The following is a 12,057-nucleotide window of genomic DNA, read 5'->3' as shown; positions in this document are numbered from 1 at the left end:
AATCCCAAAGAAAGGCAAAGCCAAAGAATGCTCAAACTACTGCACAATTGCACTCATCTCACACGCTAGTAAAGTAATGCTCAAAATTCTCCAAGCCAGGCTTCAGCAATATGTGAACTGTGAACTTTCAGATGTTCAAGCTGGTTCTAGAAAAGGCAGAGGAACCAGAGATCAAATTGCCAACATCCGCTGGATCATGGAAAAAGCAAGAGAGTTCCAGAAAAACATCTATTTTTGCTTTATTGACTATGCCAAAGCCTTTGACTGAGTGGACTACAATAAACTGTGGAAAATTCTGAAAGAGATGGGTATACCAGACCACCTGACCTGCCTCTTGAGAAACCTGAATGCAGGTCAGGAAGCAAAAATTAGAACTGGACATGGAACAACAGACTGGTTCCAAATAGGAAAAGGTACATCAATGCTGTATATTGTCACCCTGAGTATTTAACTTATATGCAGAATACCTCATGAGAAATGCTGGGCTGGAAGAACCACAAGCTAGAATCAAGATTTCTGGGTAAAATATCAATAACCTCAGATATGCAGATGATACCACCCTTATGGCAGAAAGTGAAGAGGAACTAAAGAGCCTCTTGATGAAAGTGAAAGAGGAGAGTGAAAAAGTTAAATTCAACATTCAGAAAACTAAGATCACGGCATCTGGTCCCATCACTTCATGGCAAATAGATGGGGCAACAGTGGAAACAGTGTCAGACTTTATTTTTCTGGGCTCCAAAATCACTGCAGATGGTGATTGCAGCCATGAAATTAAAAGATGCTTACTCCTTGGAAGGAAAGTTATGACCAACCTAGATAGCATATTCAAAAGCAGAGACATTACTTTGTCAACAAAGGTCTGTCTAGTCAAGGCTGTGGTTTTTCCAGTGGTCATGTATGGATGTGAGAATTGGACTATAAAGAAAGTTGAGTGCCAAAGAATTGATGCTTTTGAACTGTGGTGTTGGAGAAGACTCTTGAGAGTCCCTTGAACTGCAAGGAGATCCAACCAGTCCATCCTAAAGGAGAGCAATCCTGGTGTTCGTTGGAAGGACTGGTGTTGAAGCTGAAACTCCAATACTTTGGCCACGTGATGTGAAGAGTTGATTCATTTGAAAAGACCCTGATGCTGGGAAAGATTGAGGGCAGGAAGCGAAGGGGACGACATAGCATGAGATGGTTGTATGACATCACCGACTCAATGGACATTGGTTTTGGGTGGACTCCGGTAGTTAGTGATGGACAGGGAGGCCTGGTGTGCTGCGGTTCATGGCGTTGCAAAGAGTCAGAAACGACTGAGCGACTGAACTGAACTGAACATGCTACCTCAATAATACAGGAATTTCTTAATAATTTGTTATTTCCTCTTCACTGGAAGCACCTTTAAGGTAGGGCCCTCATCTCCATTTTGCTTTTGGAGCCTCAGTTATTCAAACAGGGCCTGGCACAGAGAATTCAATACAATATTAGTTGGTATAAACCTTCGGGTATTATTATCTCCACTTCATACTCTCTAGCCTAAAGAAGTTAAGTAGCTTGCTTGAGTTCTCCAAGTAGAACTTTGGACTACAAGCCATGCTTCCCAGGTCATTTATTGAGGAACTACTACATCCTTCTAAAGAATCTTTCTAGTTTTTCTAGAGCTTAGAGTGTAAGCATGCAGAGAATAAGACAAAGTTCCTGTCCTGTGGAGCTTGCATAAGCAATAAGTAGATAAATATGTATACCATAAAATGTCACATCATCATATGTTATACCAGGGCAATAAAGGGTGTACCATTACAAGTAGGGTGACCAGGGAAGTGATGGGATATAGTCCTGTATAATTGTAACTAAACAACCCACTTAGCAGTCCCTGTAACCATGTTAACTAGTTAATCACTTATTAATATTTTTGCAATTGGGTCCAAAACATAAAGATTATGTTTAAGAGCTTCATCTTACCTTAAGGCATATGCCAGAATAACTCGTTTTTTGTGGACCTCATTGTTAAAAATCCAAATTTACATGAATAAAAGTTAAAAGTGGTGACTAAGGAACATTACAAAAATACTACTTACATTTTTCAAATAATTGATTAATATAGCATTTTTATATAAAGTAAATGGTGAACTAATTTTAAATCTACCAAGTGTGTATACACAGAAGATATTGAAAGAGAAGCAGTGACTTTTTGTGTACCACTGAATGTACACTACAAAAAAATGACCCACAAAATGAACAGAAAATTATTGACCCTAAAGTTGAAAAAGACCTCAAAGATCAACTAGCAAGAACTTGTGAAGATCTAAAAGATTTAGCAACCTACTCAAGGTGACAAGCAGCTAATTAGTTGGCGATCATTGAAGGGGGAGGAGCAGAGCCCCCAAATTTCCTCCCTTTTAATGTAGTGTCTTAAAAGAAGCATCTTTCAACACCAGCCATATAAGCTGGCATGACATTTTAGTTGGAGATACCATGAAAATTATTGCAAAAGGCTACGGAAGATGTAGTCCTAAAGGATTTTGTTGTTTTGTTGCAGTGTGTTTTTGTATTTTGGTTTTTGGTTGAATGAATATGAGAAATCCTATTTCTCCTTCTGTTCAAGGACACACTCTTCAGGTAGGGCCTGCTTTAGATTCACATCCTTTCTTCCTCCTTGCATTGTTCAAATTCAATTCAGCATCTCCTCGTGCTTAAGCAGCCTACTTATCAACATAGCTCAGTGCTATGTTGAAAAAATGCGAATGCACATTACTCAAGGAGAAACAGTACTTTTATTGTTTTTAGGAATCAGACAAATCTTTTATAAGTAGGACTATAGTTTTTATTTTGTAAAAAGCAAACATTTTAGGAGTTACAATGAAAATAGACTCTAACCTTGGGTGTTAAACAATGTTTCCATGGACTTTTTATTGTACTTCTACGTGGAATTTCTCCAACCAAAATAATTTATTGTGCAGCACGTTTTGTGAAACTTTAATATACAAATGCCAAAAAATAAGCCTTCAGTTATTTAAAATATTAGATATTATTCATGAAAATACAGAATCTCATAAATCAGCTGCTAAGTAGGTCCTAAAAATAGTCCCTAGTGTTGCTTTGGCAGTGTATTTGCAGGCTATGGAACATTTCTTTTCCATCTACTTTAACCGAAAACTCAGGGATCCATTTTTCTGTGAGTGAATGGAGTCGCTCAGCGCTGCGCTGGGGTCTGAAGGGAAGGGGTTTCAGACAGAACGGCTGAGCAAGCAGCAGCTGCTCCCCTCCACTGGCTCCATCTCCGAGTGTCACATGTCAGGGTCTTGAACAAATAATGCACCATTGTCCACCCTTACAAAACTGAGGGTCTGGCCTTGGGAAGTAGCAGGGCAGTCGAGCTTAAGGAATTGTGCTCACTCACACCGCATGCTATATTCAATGCCTCACTGATGAACTTCAGGGAGGAGAAGGCAAAAACAGTCAAATCCTTCCTAAAAGTACACCCATGAGCTGTGTTGGCACTTTCCTTGCTAATTGGCATAATACTTTAAAAAAAAAATCATGCTAGGTAGCTTATAAACATCTTTGCTTAATTGGTTTGGTTAAGCAATTTTTCTAATATTTAACAAGTGCGATCTTAAAGAATGATACAAACTAACAACATCATTCCTGCTGCTTCTCTTGTCTAGTTCACTGTTTCACACACAGTTACCACCAAATGGATTAGCTGGAGGAGTGTGACTTCTATTCTTTTAAGACTGGAATGTTAGCTCTTGATAATTTAGCAAACAGACCTTATCACTGTGACTTAAAAATTCTCTGTAACTATATGACAGGAACTCCTGCTGACTGTCTATATGGTTTTAGAAGCATGTGCTACAATTATTTCTTTTGTTTTCAGAAGCTCATGCAAAATTTGATATTCACAGCTGCTAGGCATCAATTTGGTTGAGAAACAATCTCACCACGAAAAAACAAAAGTGACTGATTCCAGATTATTGCCAGATCATGCATTGTAGTCCTGGATAGGATTCAAGTTTAAGTGCTACAAAAGTAACTATGACCCAGGTGGGCTATAAAGTTTCGGTAAACCACACCAGACTCCTTGTCTGCTGATAATGCTTGATAATATCTAGGAATTCCTAAGAGTGGAGTTAAGTGTGGTAGCTACAATTATTTTTTTCTCCTCATAATGACTATACTGAAGCAGACAACTGATAGAGGAATTACAAGATTGAAACTAATACTTGTTTGTTTGCTGAGAAAATCAATCACAATTCCTATTTACAATATAAATAAAATTGAGATGGCATTACACAATGAAACCTATATATAAGCCTACATATAACCTTTTCTACAAACTGATCTGGACTAAGGAATCATATAAGTAAAGAGCCCTGAATACAAAGCCAGAACATCATTTAGAAAGCATCTTTATTATTATTATTTTAATTGCATCTCTTTAAATACCACTTATTGAGTATTTAGTTAACATTTTAAAAGAGGAACAGTTATATGGGAAAATCATCCTATCTTCATAAAAAGGTAGAAAGTTACAATGGCAAACAACAAAAAGGGAGAAAAAGTATTTACTGCACTCTTTCATAAATGATAGGAATTCTTGTTTGTAACTCTTTAAGACTTAGGTCCATCTCAGTGATTAGTCATCCCTGTCCAACTGTATGTGTGCTCTGTTTGTTGTACAAAAGATTTATTGCTTTAAGATAAACTTGCTTAAACTAATCAATATAATTGAAAACATCAAAACTGTTAGAATTTTAAAACAAGCATTAATTTAAGTCAAAGTGTTTCTGAAAAGATTTCTACATAAACATTATTTCATTTTTGTTCAGTATATGTCCTCTGTCCTTAGGAGAAGAGATGCGCTTCATTTTCTGTCCTGTTGTTACACAGAGATTTCCAAGCACTATCATTACCATTTCCACATGCTTATGGACTTTACTTACAGGTGTTTCTCGTGTTTTCACTCCCCACCACCATTCTAGGAATGTATGATAACAGTAATATTTCAATATGAGTTTGTCCCTTGTGTACTTTGACCTCTGTCATGCAAGACATGACATGTTTGGTATAACATGTTTTGTTATACCAAAACAAACATTTTCTGACTCTCTACATGGCTTTTCTTCAACCATCTGTCTACCAAATACAGGAATGATAAAAATATTCAGAATAAGAAATATTCAGAAACAGAATCTAGACTCTCAAACTTTGCTATGCATTGCCCCTTGCTTTAAAGTCAGAGTGATATTTCAAATAAATAAAATAAAATGAAAGAGTCCAAGGTTGGAGGAACAAGAAATTAGGAGAAGTTGCTATGTGCTATAAGCAAGTCAATTTCCTTACATGAATCTTACATGATCTATATACAAAATGAGGAAGAGGAAATGATGGCCTCTAAAGTCTTTTCAAATCTAGGATGTTGGATATCATTAATTAAACAAACATCTTTATTTTTTACAGCATTAGCATGAGTTAAAGAATTTAAAGACGAACAAGATTTGGTCCTGCCTTTGCCAGTGTTTGGGCTTCCCTGGTGGCTCAGATGGTAAAGAATTTGTGTGCCATACAGTAGACCCAGATTTGACCCCTGGATCAGGAAGATCCCATGAGGAAAGGAATGGCTACCCACTCCAGTATTCTTTCATATATACTGATTATATATATAGATTATATAGATTATATATATATAGATATATAGATGTAGGTATGGATGATATAGATTTCTATCTTGTTGTGCCTTTTCTCTGCTAGGTTTCTATTAAATATCCATTCTTTCTTTTATTAATTAACAAGAGACATGATTGTACTCAGGTTTGCAATGTGTCCTGTTAAAATTCTTAATTCCCGAAGTCTCCTTGCTTCTAAGGATAGTTGTATGACATGATTCTGAGCAGTAAGATTTAAGATGAAGTCAGCCAAATGGATTTTCTTTACAGCAAATTATTTTTCATATTGAAAAGTGACAGGTCTGGCTAGCAAACATCACCTTTGCAATCACTTTCCATCTGGGGTATGGAATCAATGTTTGCAGATGAAGCAGCCCCCTTCAGCCATGAACACCAAGGGAGGTAGAGTGAGTGGTGTCTCCACTTGGATGGCTGTCCTCTGCTGAGCTGTGGTCGCATAATTGTGTCCAACTCTTTGCAACTCCATGGACTGTAGCCGATCAGGCTCCTCTGTCCATGGGGATACTTCAGGCAAGAATACTGGTTGCCATGCCCTCCTCCAGGGGATCTTCCCAACCCAGAGATTGAACCCAGGTCTCCTGCATTGCAGGTGGATTCTTCACCATCTGAGCTACCAGGGAAGCCCAGATGGCTGTCCAGTCCTGGGCTACCTAAAACTTGGACTTCTATGAAAATTAAACTTACAAATGGTTTCTATATTACCAATTTCTGATGTTTGCAGCCCAAGGAACCTAACTGATAAACCTGTTATACTTCTCAAACAGAAGTAGTTCACATTCTGTGTATAGCACCATCAGTTCAGTTCAGTTCAGTCACTCAGTTGTGTCCGACTCTTTGCGACCCCCTGGACTGCAGCACGCCAGGCCTCCCTGTCCATCACCAACTCCCAGAGTTTACTCAAACTTATGTCCATTGAGTCGGTGATGCCATTCAACAATTTCATCCTCTGTTATCCCCTTTTCCTGCCTTCAATCTTTCTCAGCATCAGGGTCTTTTCAAATCAGTCAGTTCATATTAGGTATCAATAGATTCTTTAGAAAAACTTAAAATCTAAATATATACACACAATTTTTAATGCTTTAACTAAATTAATAGCTTTCTTATCTCTCTAGAATTTATCTTCATGCTGCTGCTCTTATTTCTCATATTTTTCTTTCATTCAATATTCATTAGAATTTCTAATTATTTCACAAAAAACTTCATTAGAAAACTGCTATTTTATTTATATGTTTGTCAAATACTATGCCTGTCTCCTCTAGGAACAGATGGCTGCAAATTTCCTATAATTTGCCATGTATCCATTTTTTGTATACCTCACAAACTCATTTGATTTGTTTAGCATCTCAATGTATGCTCTATACTAATCAAAGAATTATTCATATTTTTTCAAATTTTTATTTCATTGTGCTTTATTTCTAACCTTTATAATCCTTGGATTTTATTTTTCTATATTGCTATTTCTTTCCTGTATAATTGTCACCTGTGTTCTCACTTTCCTTTGAAATTATCTATGACCCTGACACGTCTATGTCTATGACATAGATCGTTTATGTCACTGATAGACACTCTATGACACTGATCGTCTACATATACAGCCACATTTTTCAATTTTACATTTTGGACTACCTTTACTATGCATTTGTTTTAAGACAACAGATGAACAGGACATATATGAACATTCTCCATGGTTTATGTACTAAGGGAGAGGGTTCTTGCTCATTAAAGACCTTTGGTGGGTAGCACATGCTTTTGAACTGTGGTGTTGGAGAAGACTCTTGAGAGTTCCTTGGACTGCAAGGAGATCCAACCAGTCCATTCTAAAGGATATCAGCCCTGGGTGTTCTTTGGAAGGAATGATGCTAAAGCTGAAACTCCAGTACTTTGCCCACCTCATGTGAAGAGTTAATTCATTGGAAAAGACTCTGATGCTGGGAGGGATTGGGGGCAGGAGGAGAAGGGGACGACAGAGGATGAGATGGCTGGATGGCATCACCGACTCGATGGACGGAAGTCTCAGTGAACTCCGGGAGTTGGTGATGGACAGGGAGGCCTGGCGTGCTGCGATTCATGGGGTCGCAAAGAGTCGGACACGACTGAGCAACTGAACTGAACTGAAATGAACTGAATATAACTTAAAAGGATTTTTGTGGTTTTCTATCTTGGAACTGTTCTTAAAAAATGTTGATAAGGAAGACAGGATTATCTAAGATATATATCCCTAATAGCCTAGAAATTCTGTCAAATGTTAGGATATGTATCCTGAGAACAATTATAAAATTCATTAAAATTTATTAGTATATTCTAAAGTACAGCTAGTGATACAAATCAAATTTAGTCTAAATGAAAGTCACTCAGTCATGTTTGGAATTCTCCAGGCCAGAATACTGGAATGGGTAGCCTTTCTCTTCTCCAGGGATCTTCCCAACCCAGGGATCGAACCCAGGTCTCCTGCATTTCAGGTAGATTCTTTACCAACTGAGCTACCAGAGAAGGAAACAACAATTTAGAGTTATTAGAAATTATTTTATAGTGTATACACAATTACCTTTTAAGTTAACAAAATGTTTTAACTCCTATCTTTCAGGTGCTATGCAAACTCTGCATGTCGGGGGTGAGAACAGATGAAATCTCTCTTCATGGTATGTAAGTTTAGATGGAGTACATAAGCTAAAATGCTGTGACTGGTCTAATTCAAGGATAGACCAACTTCAGCTCACCTTCCAAGTTCGACCTGCTAACTGGTTTTTGGTAAATAAATTTTATTTATGAAACACAGCCATGCCCTTTAATTTACATATTATCTCTCTGACTGTTTTCATGATACAATAGCAGAACTGACTATTTAGGACAGAGACCTTCCGACTCATAAAGCTAAAAATGCTCACTACCTCATTCTTATAGAAAAAGTTTGTAGACAGCTCATCTAATTGCTCATTCAGTAACCAAATAACAGTAACTGGTTATTTTAGTCAGCTGTTTAAAACACAATCTGCATGTGTGAGCGCAATGACCAGTGAAGGTTTAGCTATCAAAATGTCACATCAGCTTGTTCAACAGCCTTTATTCAATGCAACCATTCCTGTATTAATTTGCTCATAACTCTCTCCCAAACACACAATATCATAAATCCAAGGATCGATAATTTATCTTACAATTTTATGACCCTTCCATCGAGGTACAGATACAATGCCATAATTAACACAACAGTTTGTACATTAAGTATCCTGGAGAAATATCCAACAAGGTTACCATGTCAACAGAGCACCTCAGAAGAATTCATTTCTCCTAGAACTCACAATGAGTTTGGGATGTTTTATCTGTAAAGATAAGAATACTTAGGGATCTATTTTTGGTTGAGCAAACTTGCTGATGTTTATGGGGACCTTACAGAGACTAGTTGTAAAATATGATTGACAGGACAATAACCATTTTATGGAATAAACTCTAAACTCCTTTGCATTCTCAGGAAGTCTGCAGTCTAAAGCACATTCTTCTTCCTTCTCCTAGTAATTAGCTACTTAAATAGCACTAATAAAGCCTCCCAGATGTTCCATCAACTTCCTATCTAATTTTATGGCAGGATTTTTTGATTAAAAGTGAAGAGCAAATAATCAATTATTCCTTTGTTTTCAAAGGAATATATGTTTCTAGCATTATTTAATCATATATCACATTAGATTTCCAAAAAGTAAACTTATGCAATTGATAGAAAACTTTCATGGAATTAAAAAATAGTTATCTTTATCATCATTAACTAACAGGTAAAAAAATATCCCTACCTCCAGATGATAAATTTGTAGTTGACCCTCTACTCCTTCAAAAAAAGAAATATCTGGTGAAATATTTTTGAATTATATTTACTGATACAAAAAGAAATGAACTTTCCATAAATATTTTAGAATAGCTTGATATGATCATATTTCTTTCTTTCATCATTTAGAGTACTGCTATTATTTATATTATTTAAGGGCCTATATTCTTTCTGTGTACAAGATAGTGTATGGGCTACAAAGGCACCATAAATATTGATGTAAAGGGAATGGCAAACGAAACAAGAGTAACTAACATTGACTGATTTCTAGGCAGGCTTCTAGGTCCCTAACCTCTGTCATTTCATGTGATGAAGATGATTTTATCTTCCCCACATCTTTACTCTGATATCTCAAGGATGAGCAAGAAATTGAGAGAATTGAGATTCAGAAAATGTAAATACTGGGACTTCCCTGGTGGTCCAGTGGTTAAGAATAAATACACTTTGCAATGCAGGGTACTTGGGTTCAATTCCTAGTCAGGGAACTAAGAGTCCACATGTCGCAGAGCGACTAAGCTTGTCAGCCACACACCACAGTAGAGCCTGGGCACCACAATGAAAGATCCCACTTGCCACAACTAAGACTTCACACGGCCAAATAAATACATAAATAATGCTTTTAAATATTTTTGGTTAGTAAATGGCAGAGCTAATGTTGCAACTTGTCTTATTCTAAAACCTGTATACTTCCTTCTACTGCATGATGCTACTCTAAATTAATTTAAAATATTTGAATGAACAGGTATCAGTACACTTGTATAATATGAAAAATAAGTTTGGACAATGTTCATGCAAAGAGTGGGTGGTGACCTTATAAGTGTATTTGCAGGCACATCCTTTCTGAATTACGTGGATATAATTCAGGTAGAATAATTCAGGTAGAATAGCAAATCCTCAAGTTTTCTGCTAATTACAAAGATCTCCAGTTTCCCAAAAAATTAAATTCACAATTGAAATTTAATAACTTAAGAAGTAGAATATTGGAATTTTGATTAAAAGTGAAAATTTTTTCACTGTACAAAGGTATACTGAACCTGTTTTCATGATAAAATGTATATTATCTTTACCAATATGTTAGTTACATTTTTAAAATTTTAGAAAAACTCTTCAGTAATACTTTTTCCTAGAATGGGTGAAAATAGGTGAACAACCCAATGTCATGTAGCAATATTTGAAATTTGGAATTAGATCCTGCCATTTATTTTTACTGGAAAAAAATGAAAAGTTAGTGTGGATTTAAATAACACACTTATTTTACTGGGGCAAAGAATCCACTTGCAATGCAAGAGACTCAAGAGGTGCAGGTTCAATTTTTGGGGTCAGGAAGATTCCTGGAGGAGGACATGGCAACTCCCTCCAGTATTCTTGCCTGGAGAATACTATGGACAGAGGAGCCTGACGGGCTACAGTCTATAGGGTTGCAAAAAGTAAAGTGACTGAACGAACACACGTTACCAAGTCCAGTATTAAGTTGCCACTATGTAAAATATATTATATTTTCAATTATATTCTCTGATATTTGGATTTTGAGGACATTTAATAATCCAGTTCTTTTTTTTTATTCTATGATTTTCTTTCTAATTCTATGCTTTCTTATTCTATGCTTTTCAGTAAAAGATGATGTTATGTGTACTAAAGTAGAATGTATTAATAAGATAATGGTAATGTAAAACATTATTTCTTTGGCAAAATTATTATTAATAGTGGTTTCAAATTATTTTATCTTGAGAAACTCCTTTTATTAACAGTTTATAACAATAAAACTGTTTAGAAAATACTACTAGATTTCAATAGTTAAAAGTTAAAGCTATTTTATAAAATAAAACAAGAAACAATTTTAATGAAAAGATGTTCATGAAAATGCAAATTAAGACAACAGAGTTATCAGATGGTTACCATCAAAAAGTCTACAAATAACAAATGTTAGAGAGGATGTGAATAAAAGGGACCCTTTATACATTGTTGGTGGGAACATAAATTATCAGAACAGCCACTATAAAAAATAGTATGGAGGTCCCTCAAAAAAGGAAAAATAGAATTATTACATGATCCAGCAATTCCCCTCCTGGATTTATACCTGGAAAAAAATGAAAACACTAACTTAAAAAGATATACATGCCCCAGTATTCATAACAGCACTGTACACAATGGCCAAGTGCCCATCATGGGATGAATGAATAAATATTTGCTATATATATTATATACATACACATATTGCTTTGCCATAAAAAAAATGAAATTCTGACATTTGCAGCAAGGTGACTAGACCTAGAGAATATTATGCTTAGTGAAATAAGTCAGACAGAGGAAGGCAAATACTATATGATATAACTTACATGTATAATCAAAAAAATAATATAAATGAATGTATATGCAAAATAGAAACAGACTCGGAGATAGAAAACAAATTAGTGGTTACCAAAGAGGAGAGGGAATGGGAGAAGAGCATGTTAGGAGTATGGGATTAAAGGTACAAAGTACCATGCGTAGAACAGATGAACAACAAGTATATATTGTATAGCACAGGGAATCATAGCCATTATTTTGTAATAACTTTTAATAGAGTATAGTCTA

General features: G+C 35.9%; 1 long non-coding RNA gene across 3 annotated transcripts in view; it reads right to left on the bottom strand.

The window, feature by feature from the left end:
• Positions 1-12,057, bottom strand: part of LOC147355176 (uncharacterized) — a 75,303-nt gene that overhangs the window by 10,601 nt on the left and 52,645 nt on the right. The window contains exon 3 of one of the 3 annotated variants that reach the window (XR_015143949.1): positions 8,720-11,560. The exons of 1 other annotated variant lie outside the window; for it this stretch is intronic. This is a non-coding gene — a long non-coding RNA (uncharacterized LOC147355176). Of the gene's footprint in view, positions 1-8,719; positions 11,561-12,057 lie in introns of those variants that run through there. One more of the 3 variants, XR_015143952.1, reaches the window with a different exon arrangement.

Source organism: Bos grunniens, chromosome 17 (assembly GCF_055505025.1).
Source record: "Bos grunniens cultivar Pamir isolate PY7600 chromosome 17, Bosgru_T2T1.0, whole genome shotgun sequence".
Classification (NCBI taxonomy): Eukaryota; Metazoa; Chordata; class Mammalia; order Artiodactyla; family Bovidae; genus Bos; species Bos grunniens.
The sequence above is the reverse complement of the archived record's forward strand: the minus strand, read 5'-3'. Positions and strand labels throughout refer to the sequence as shown.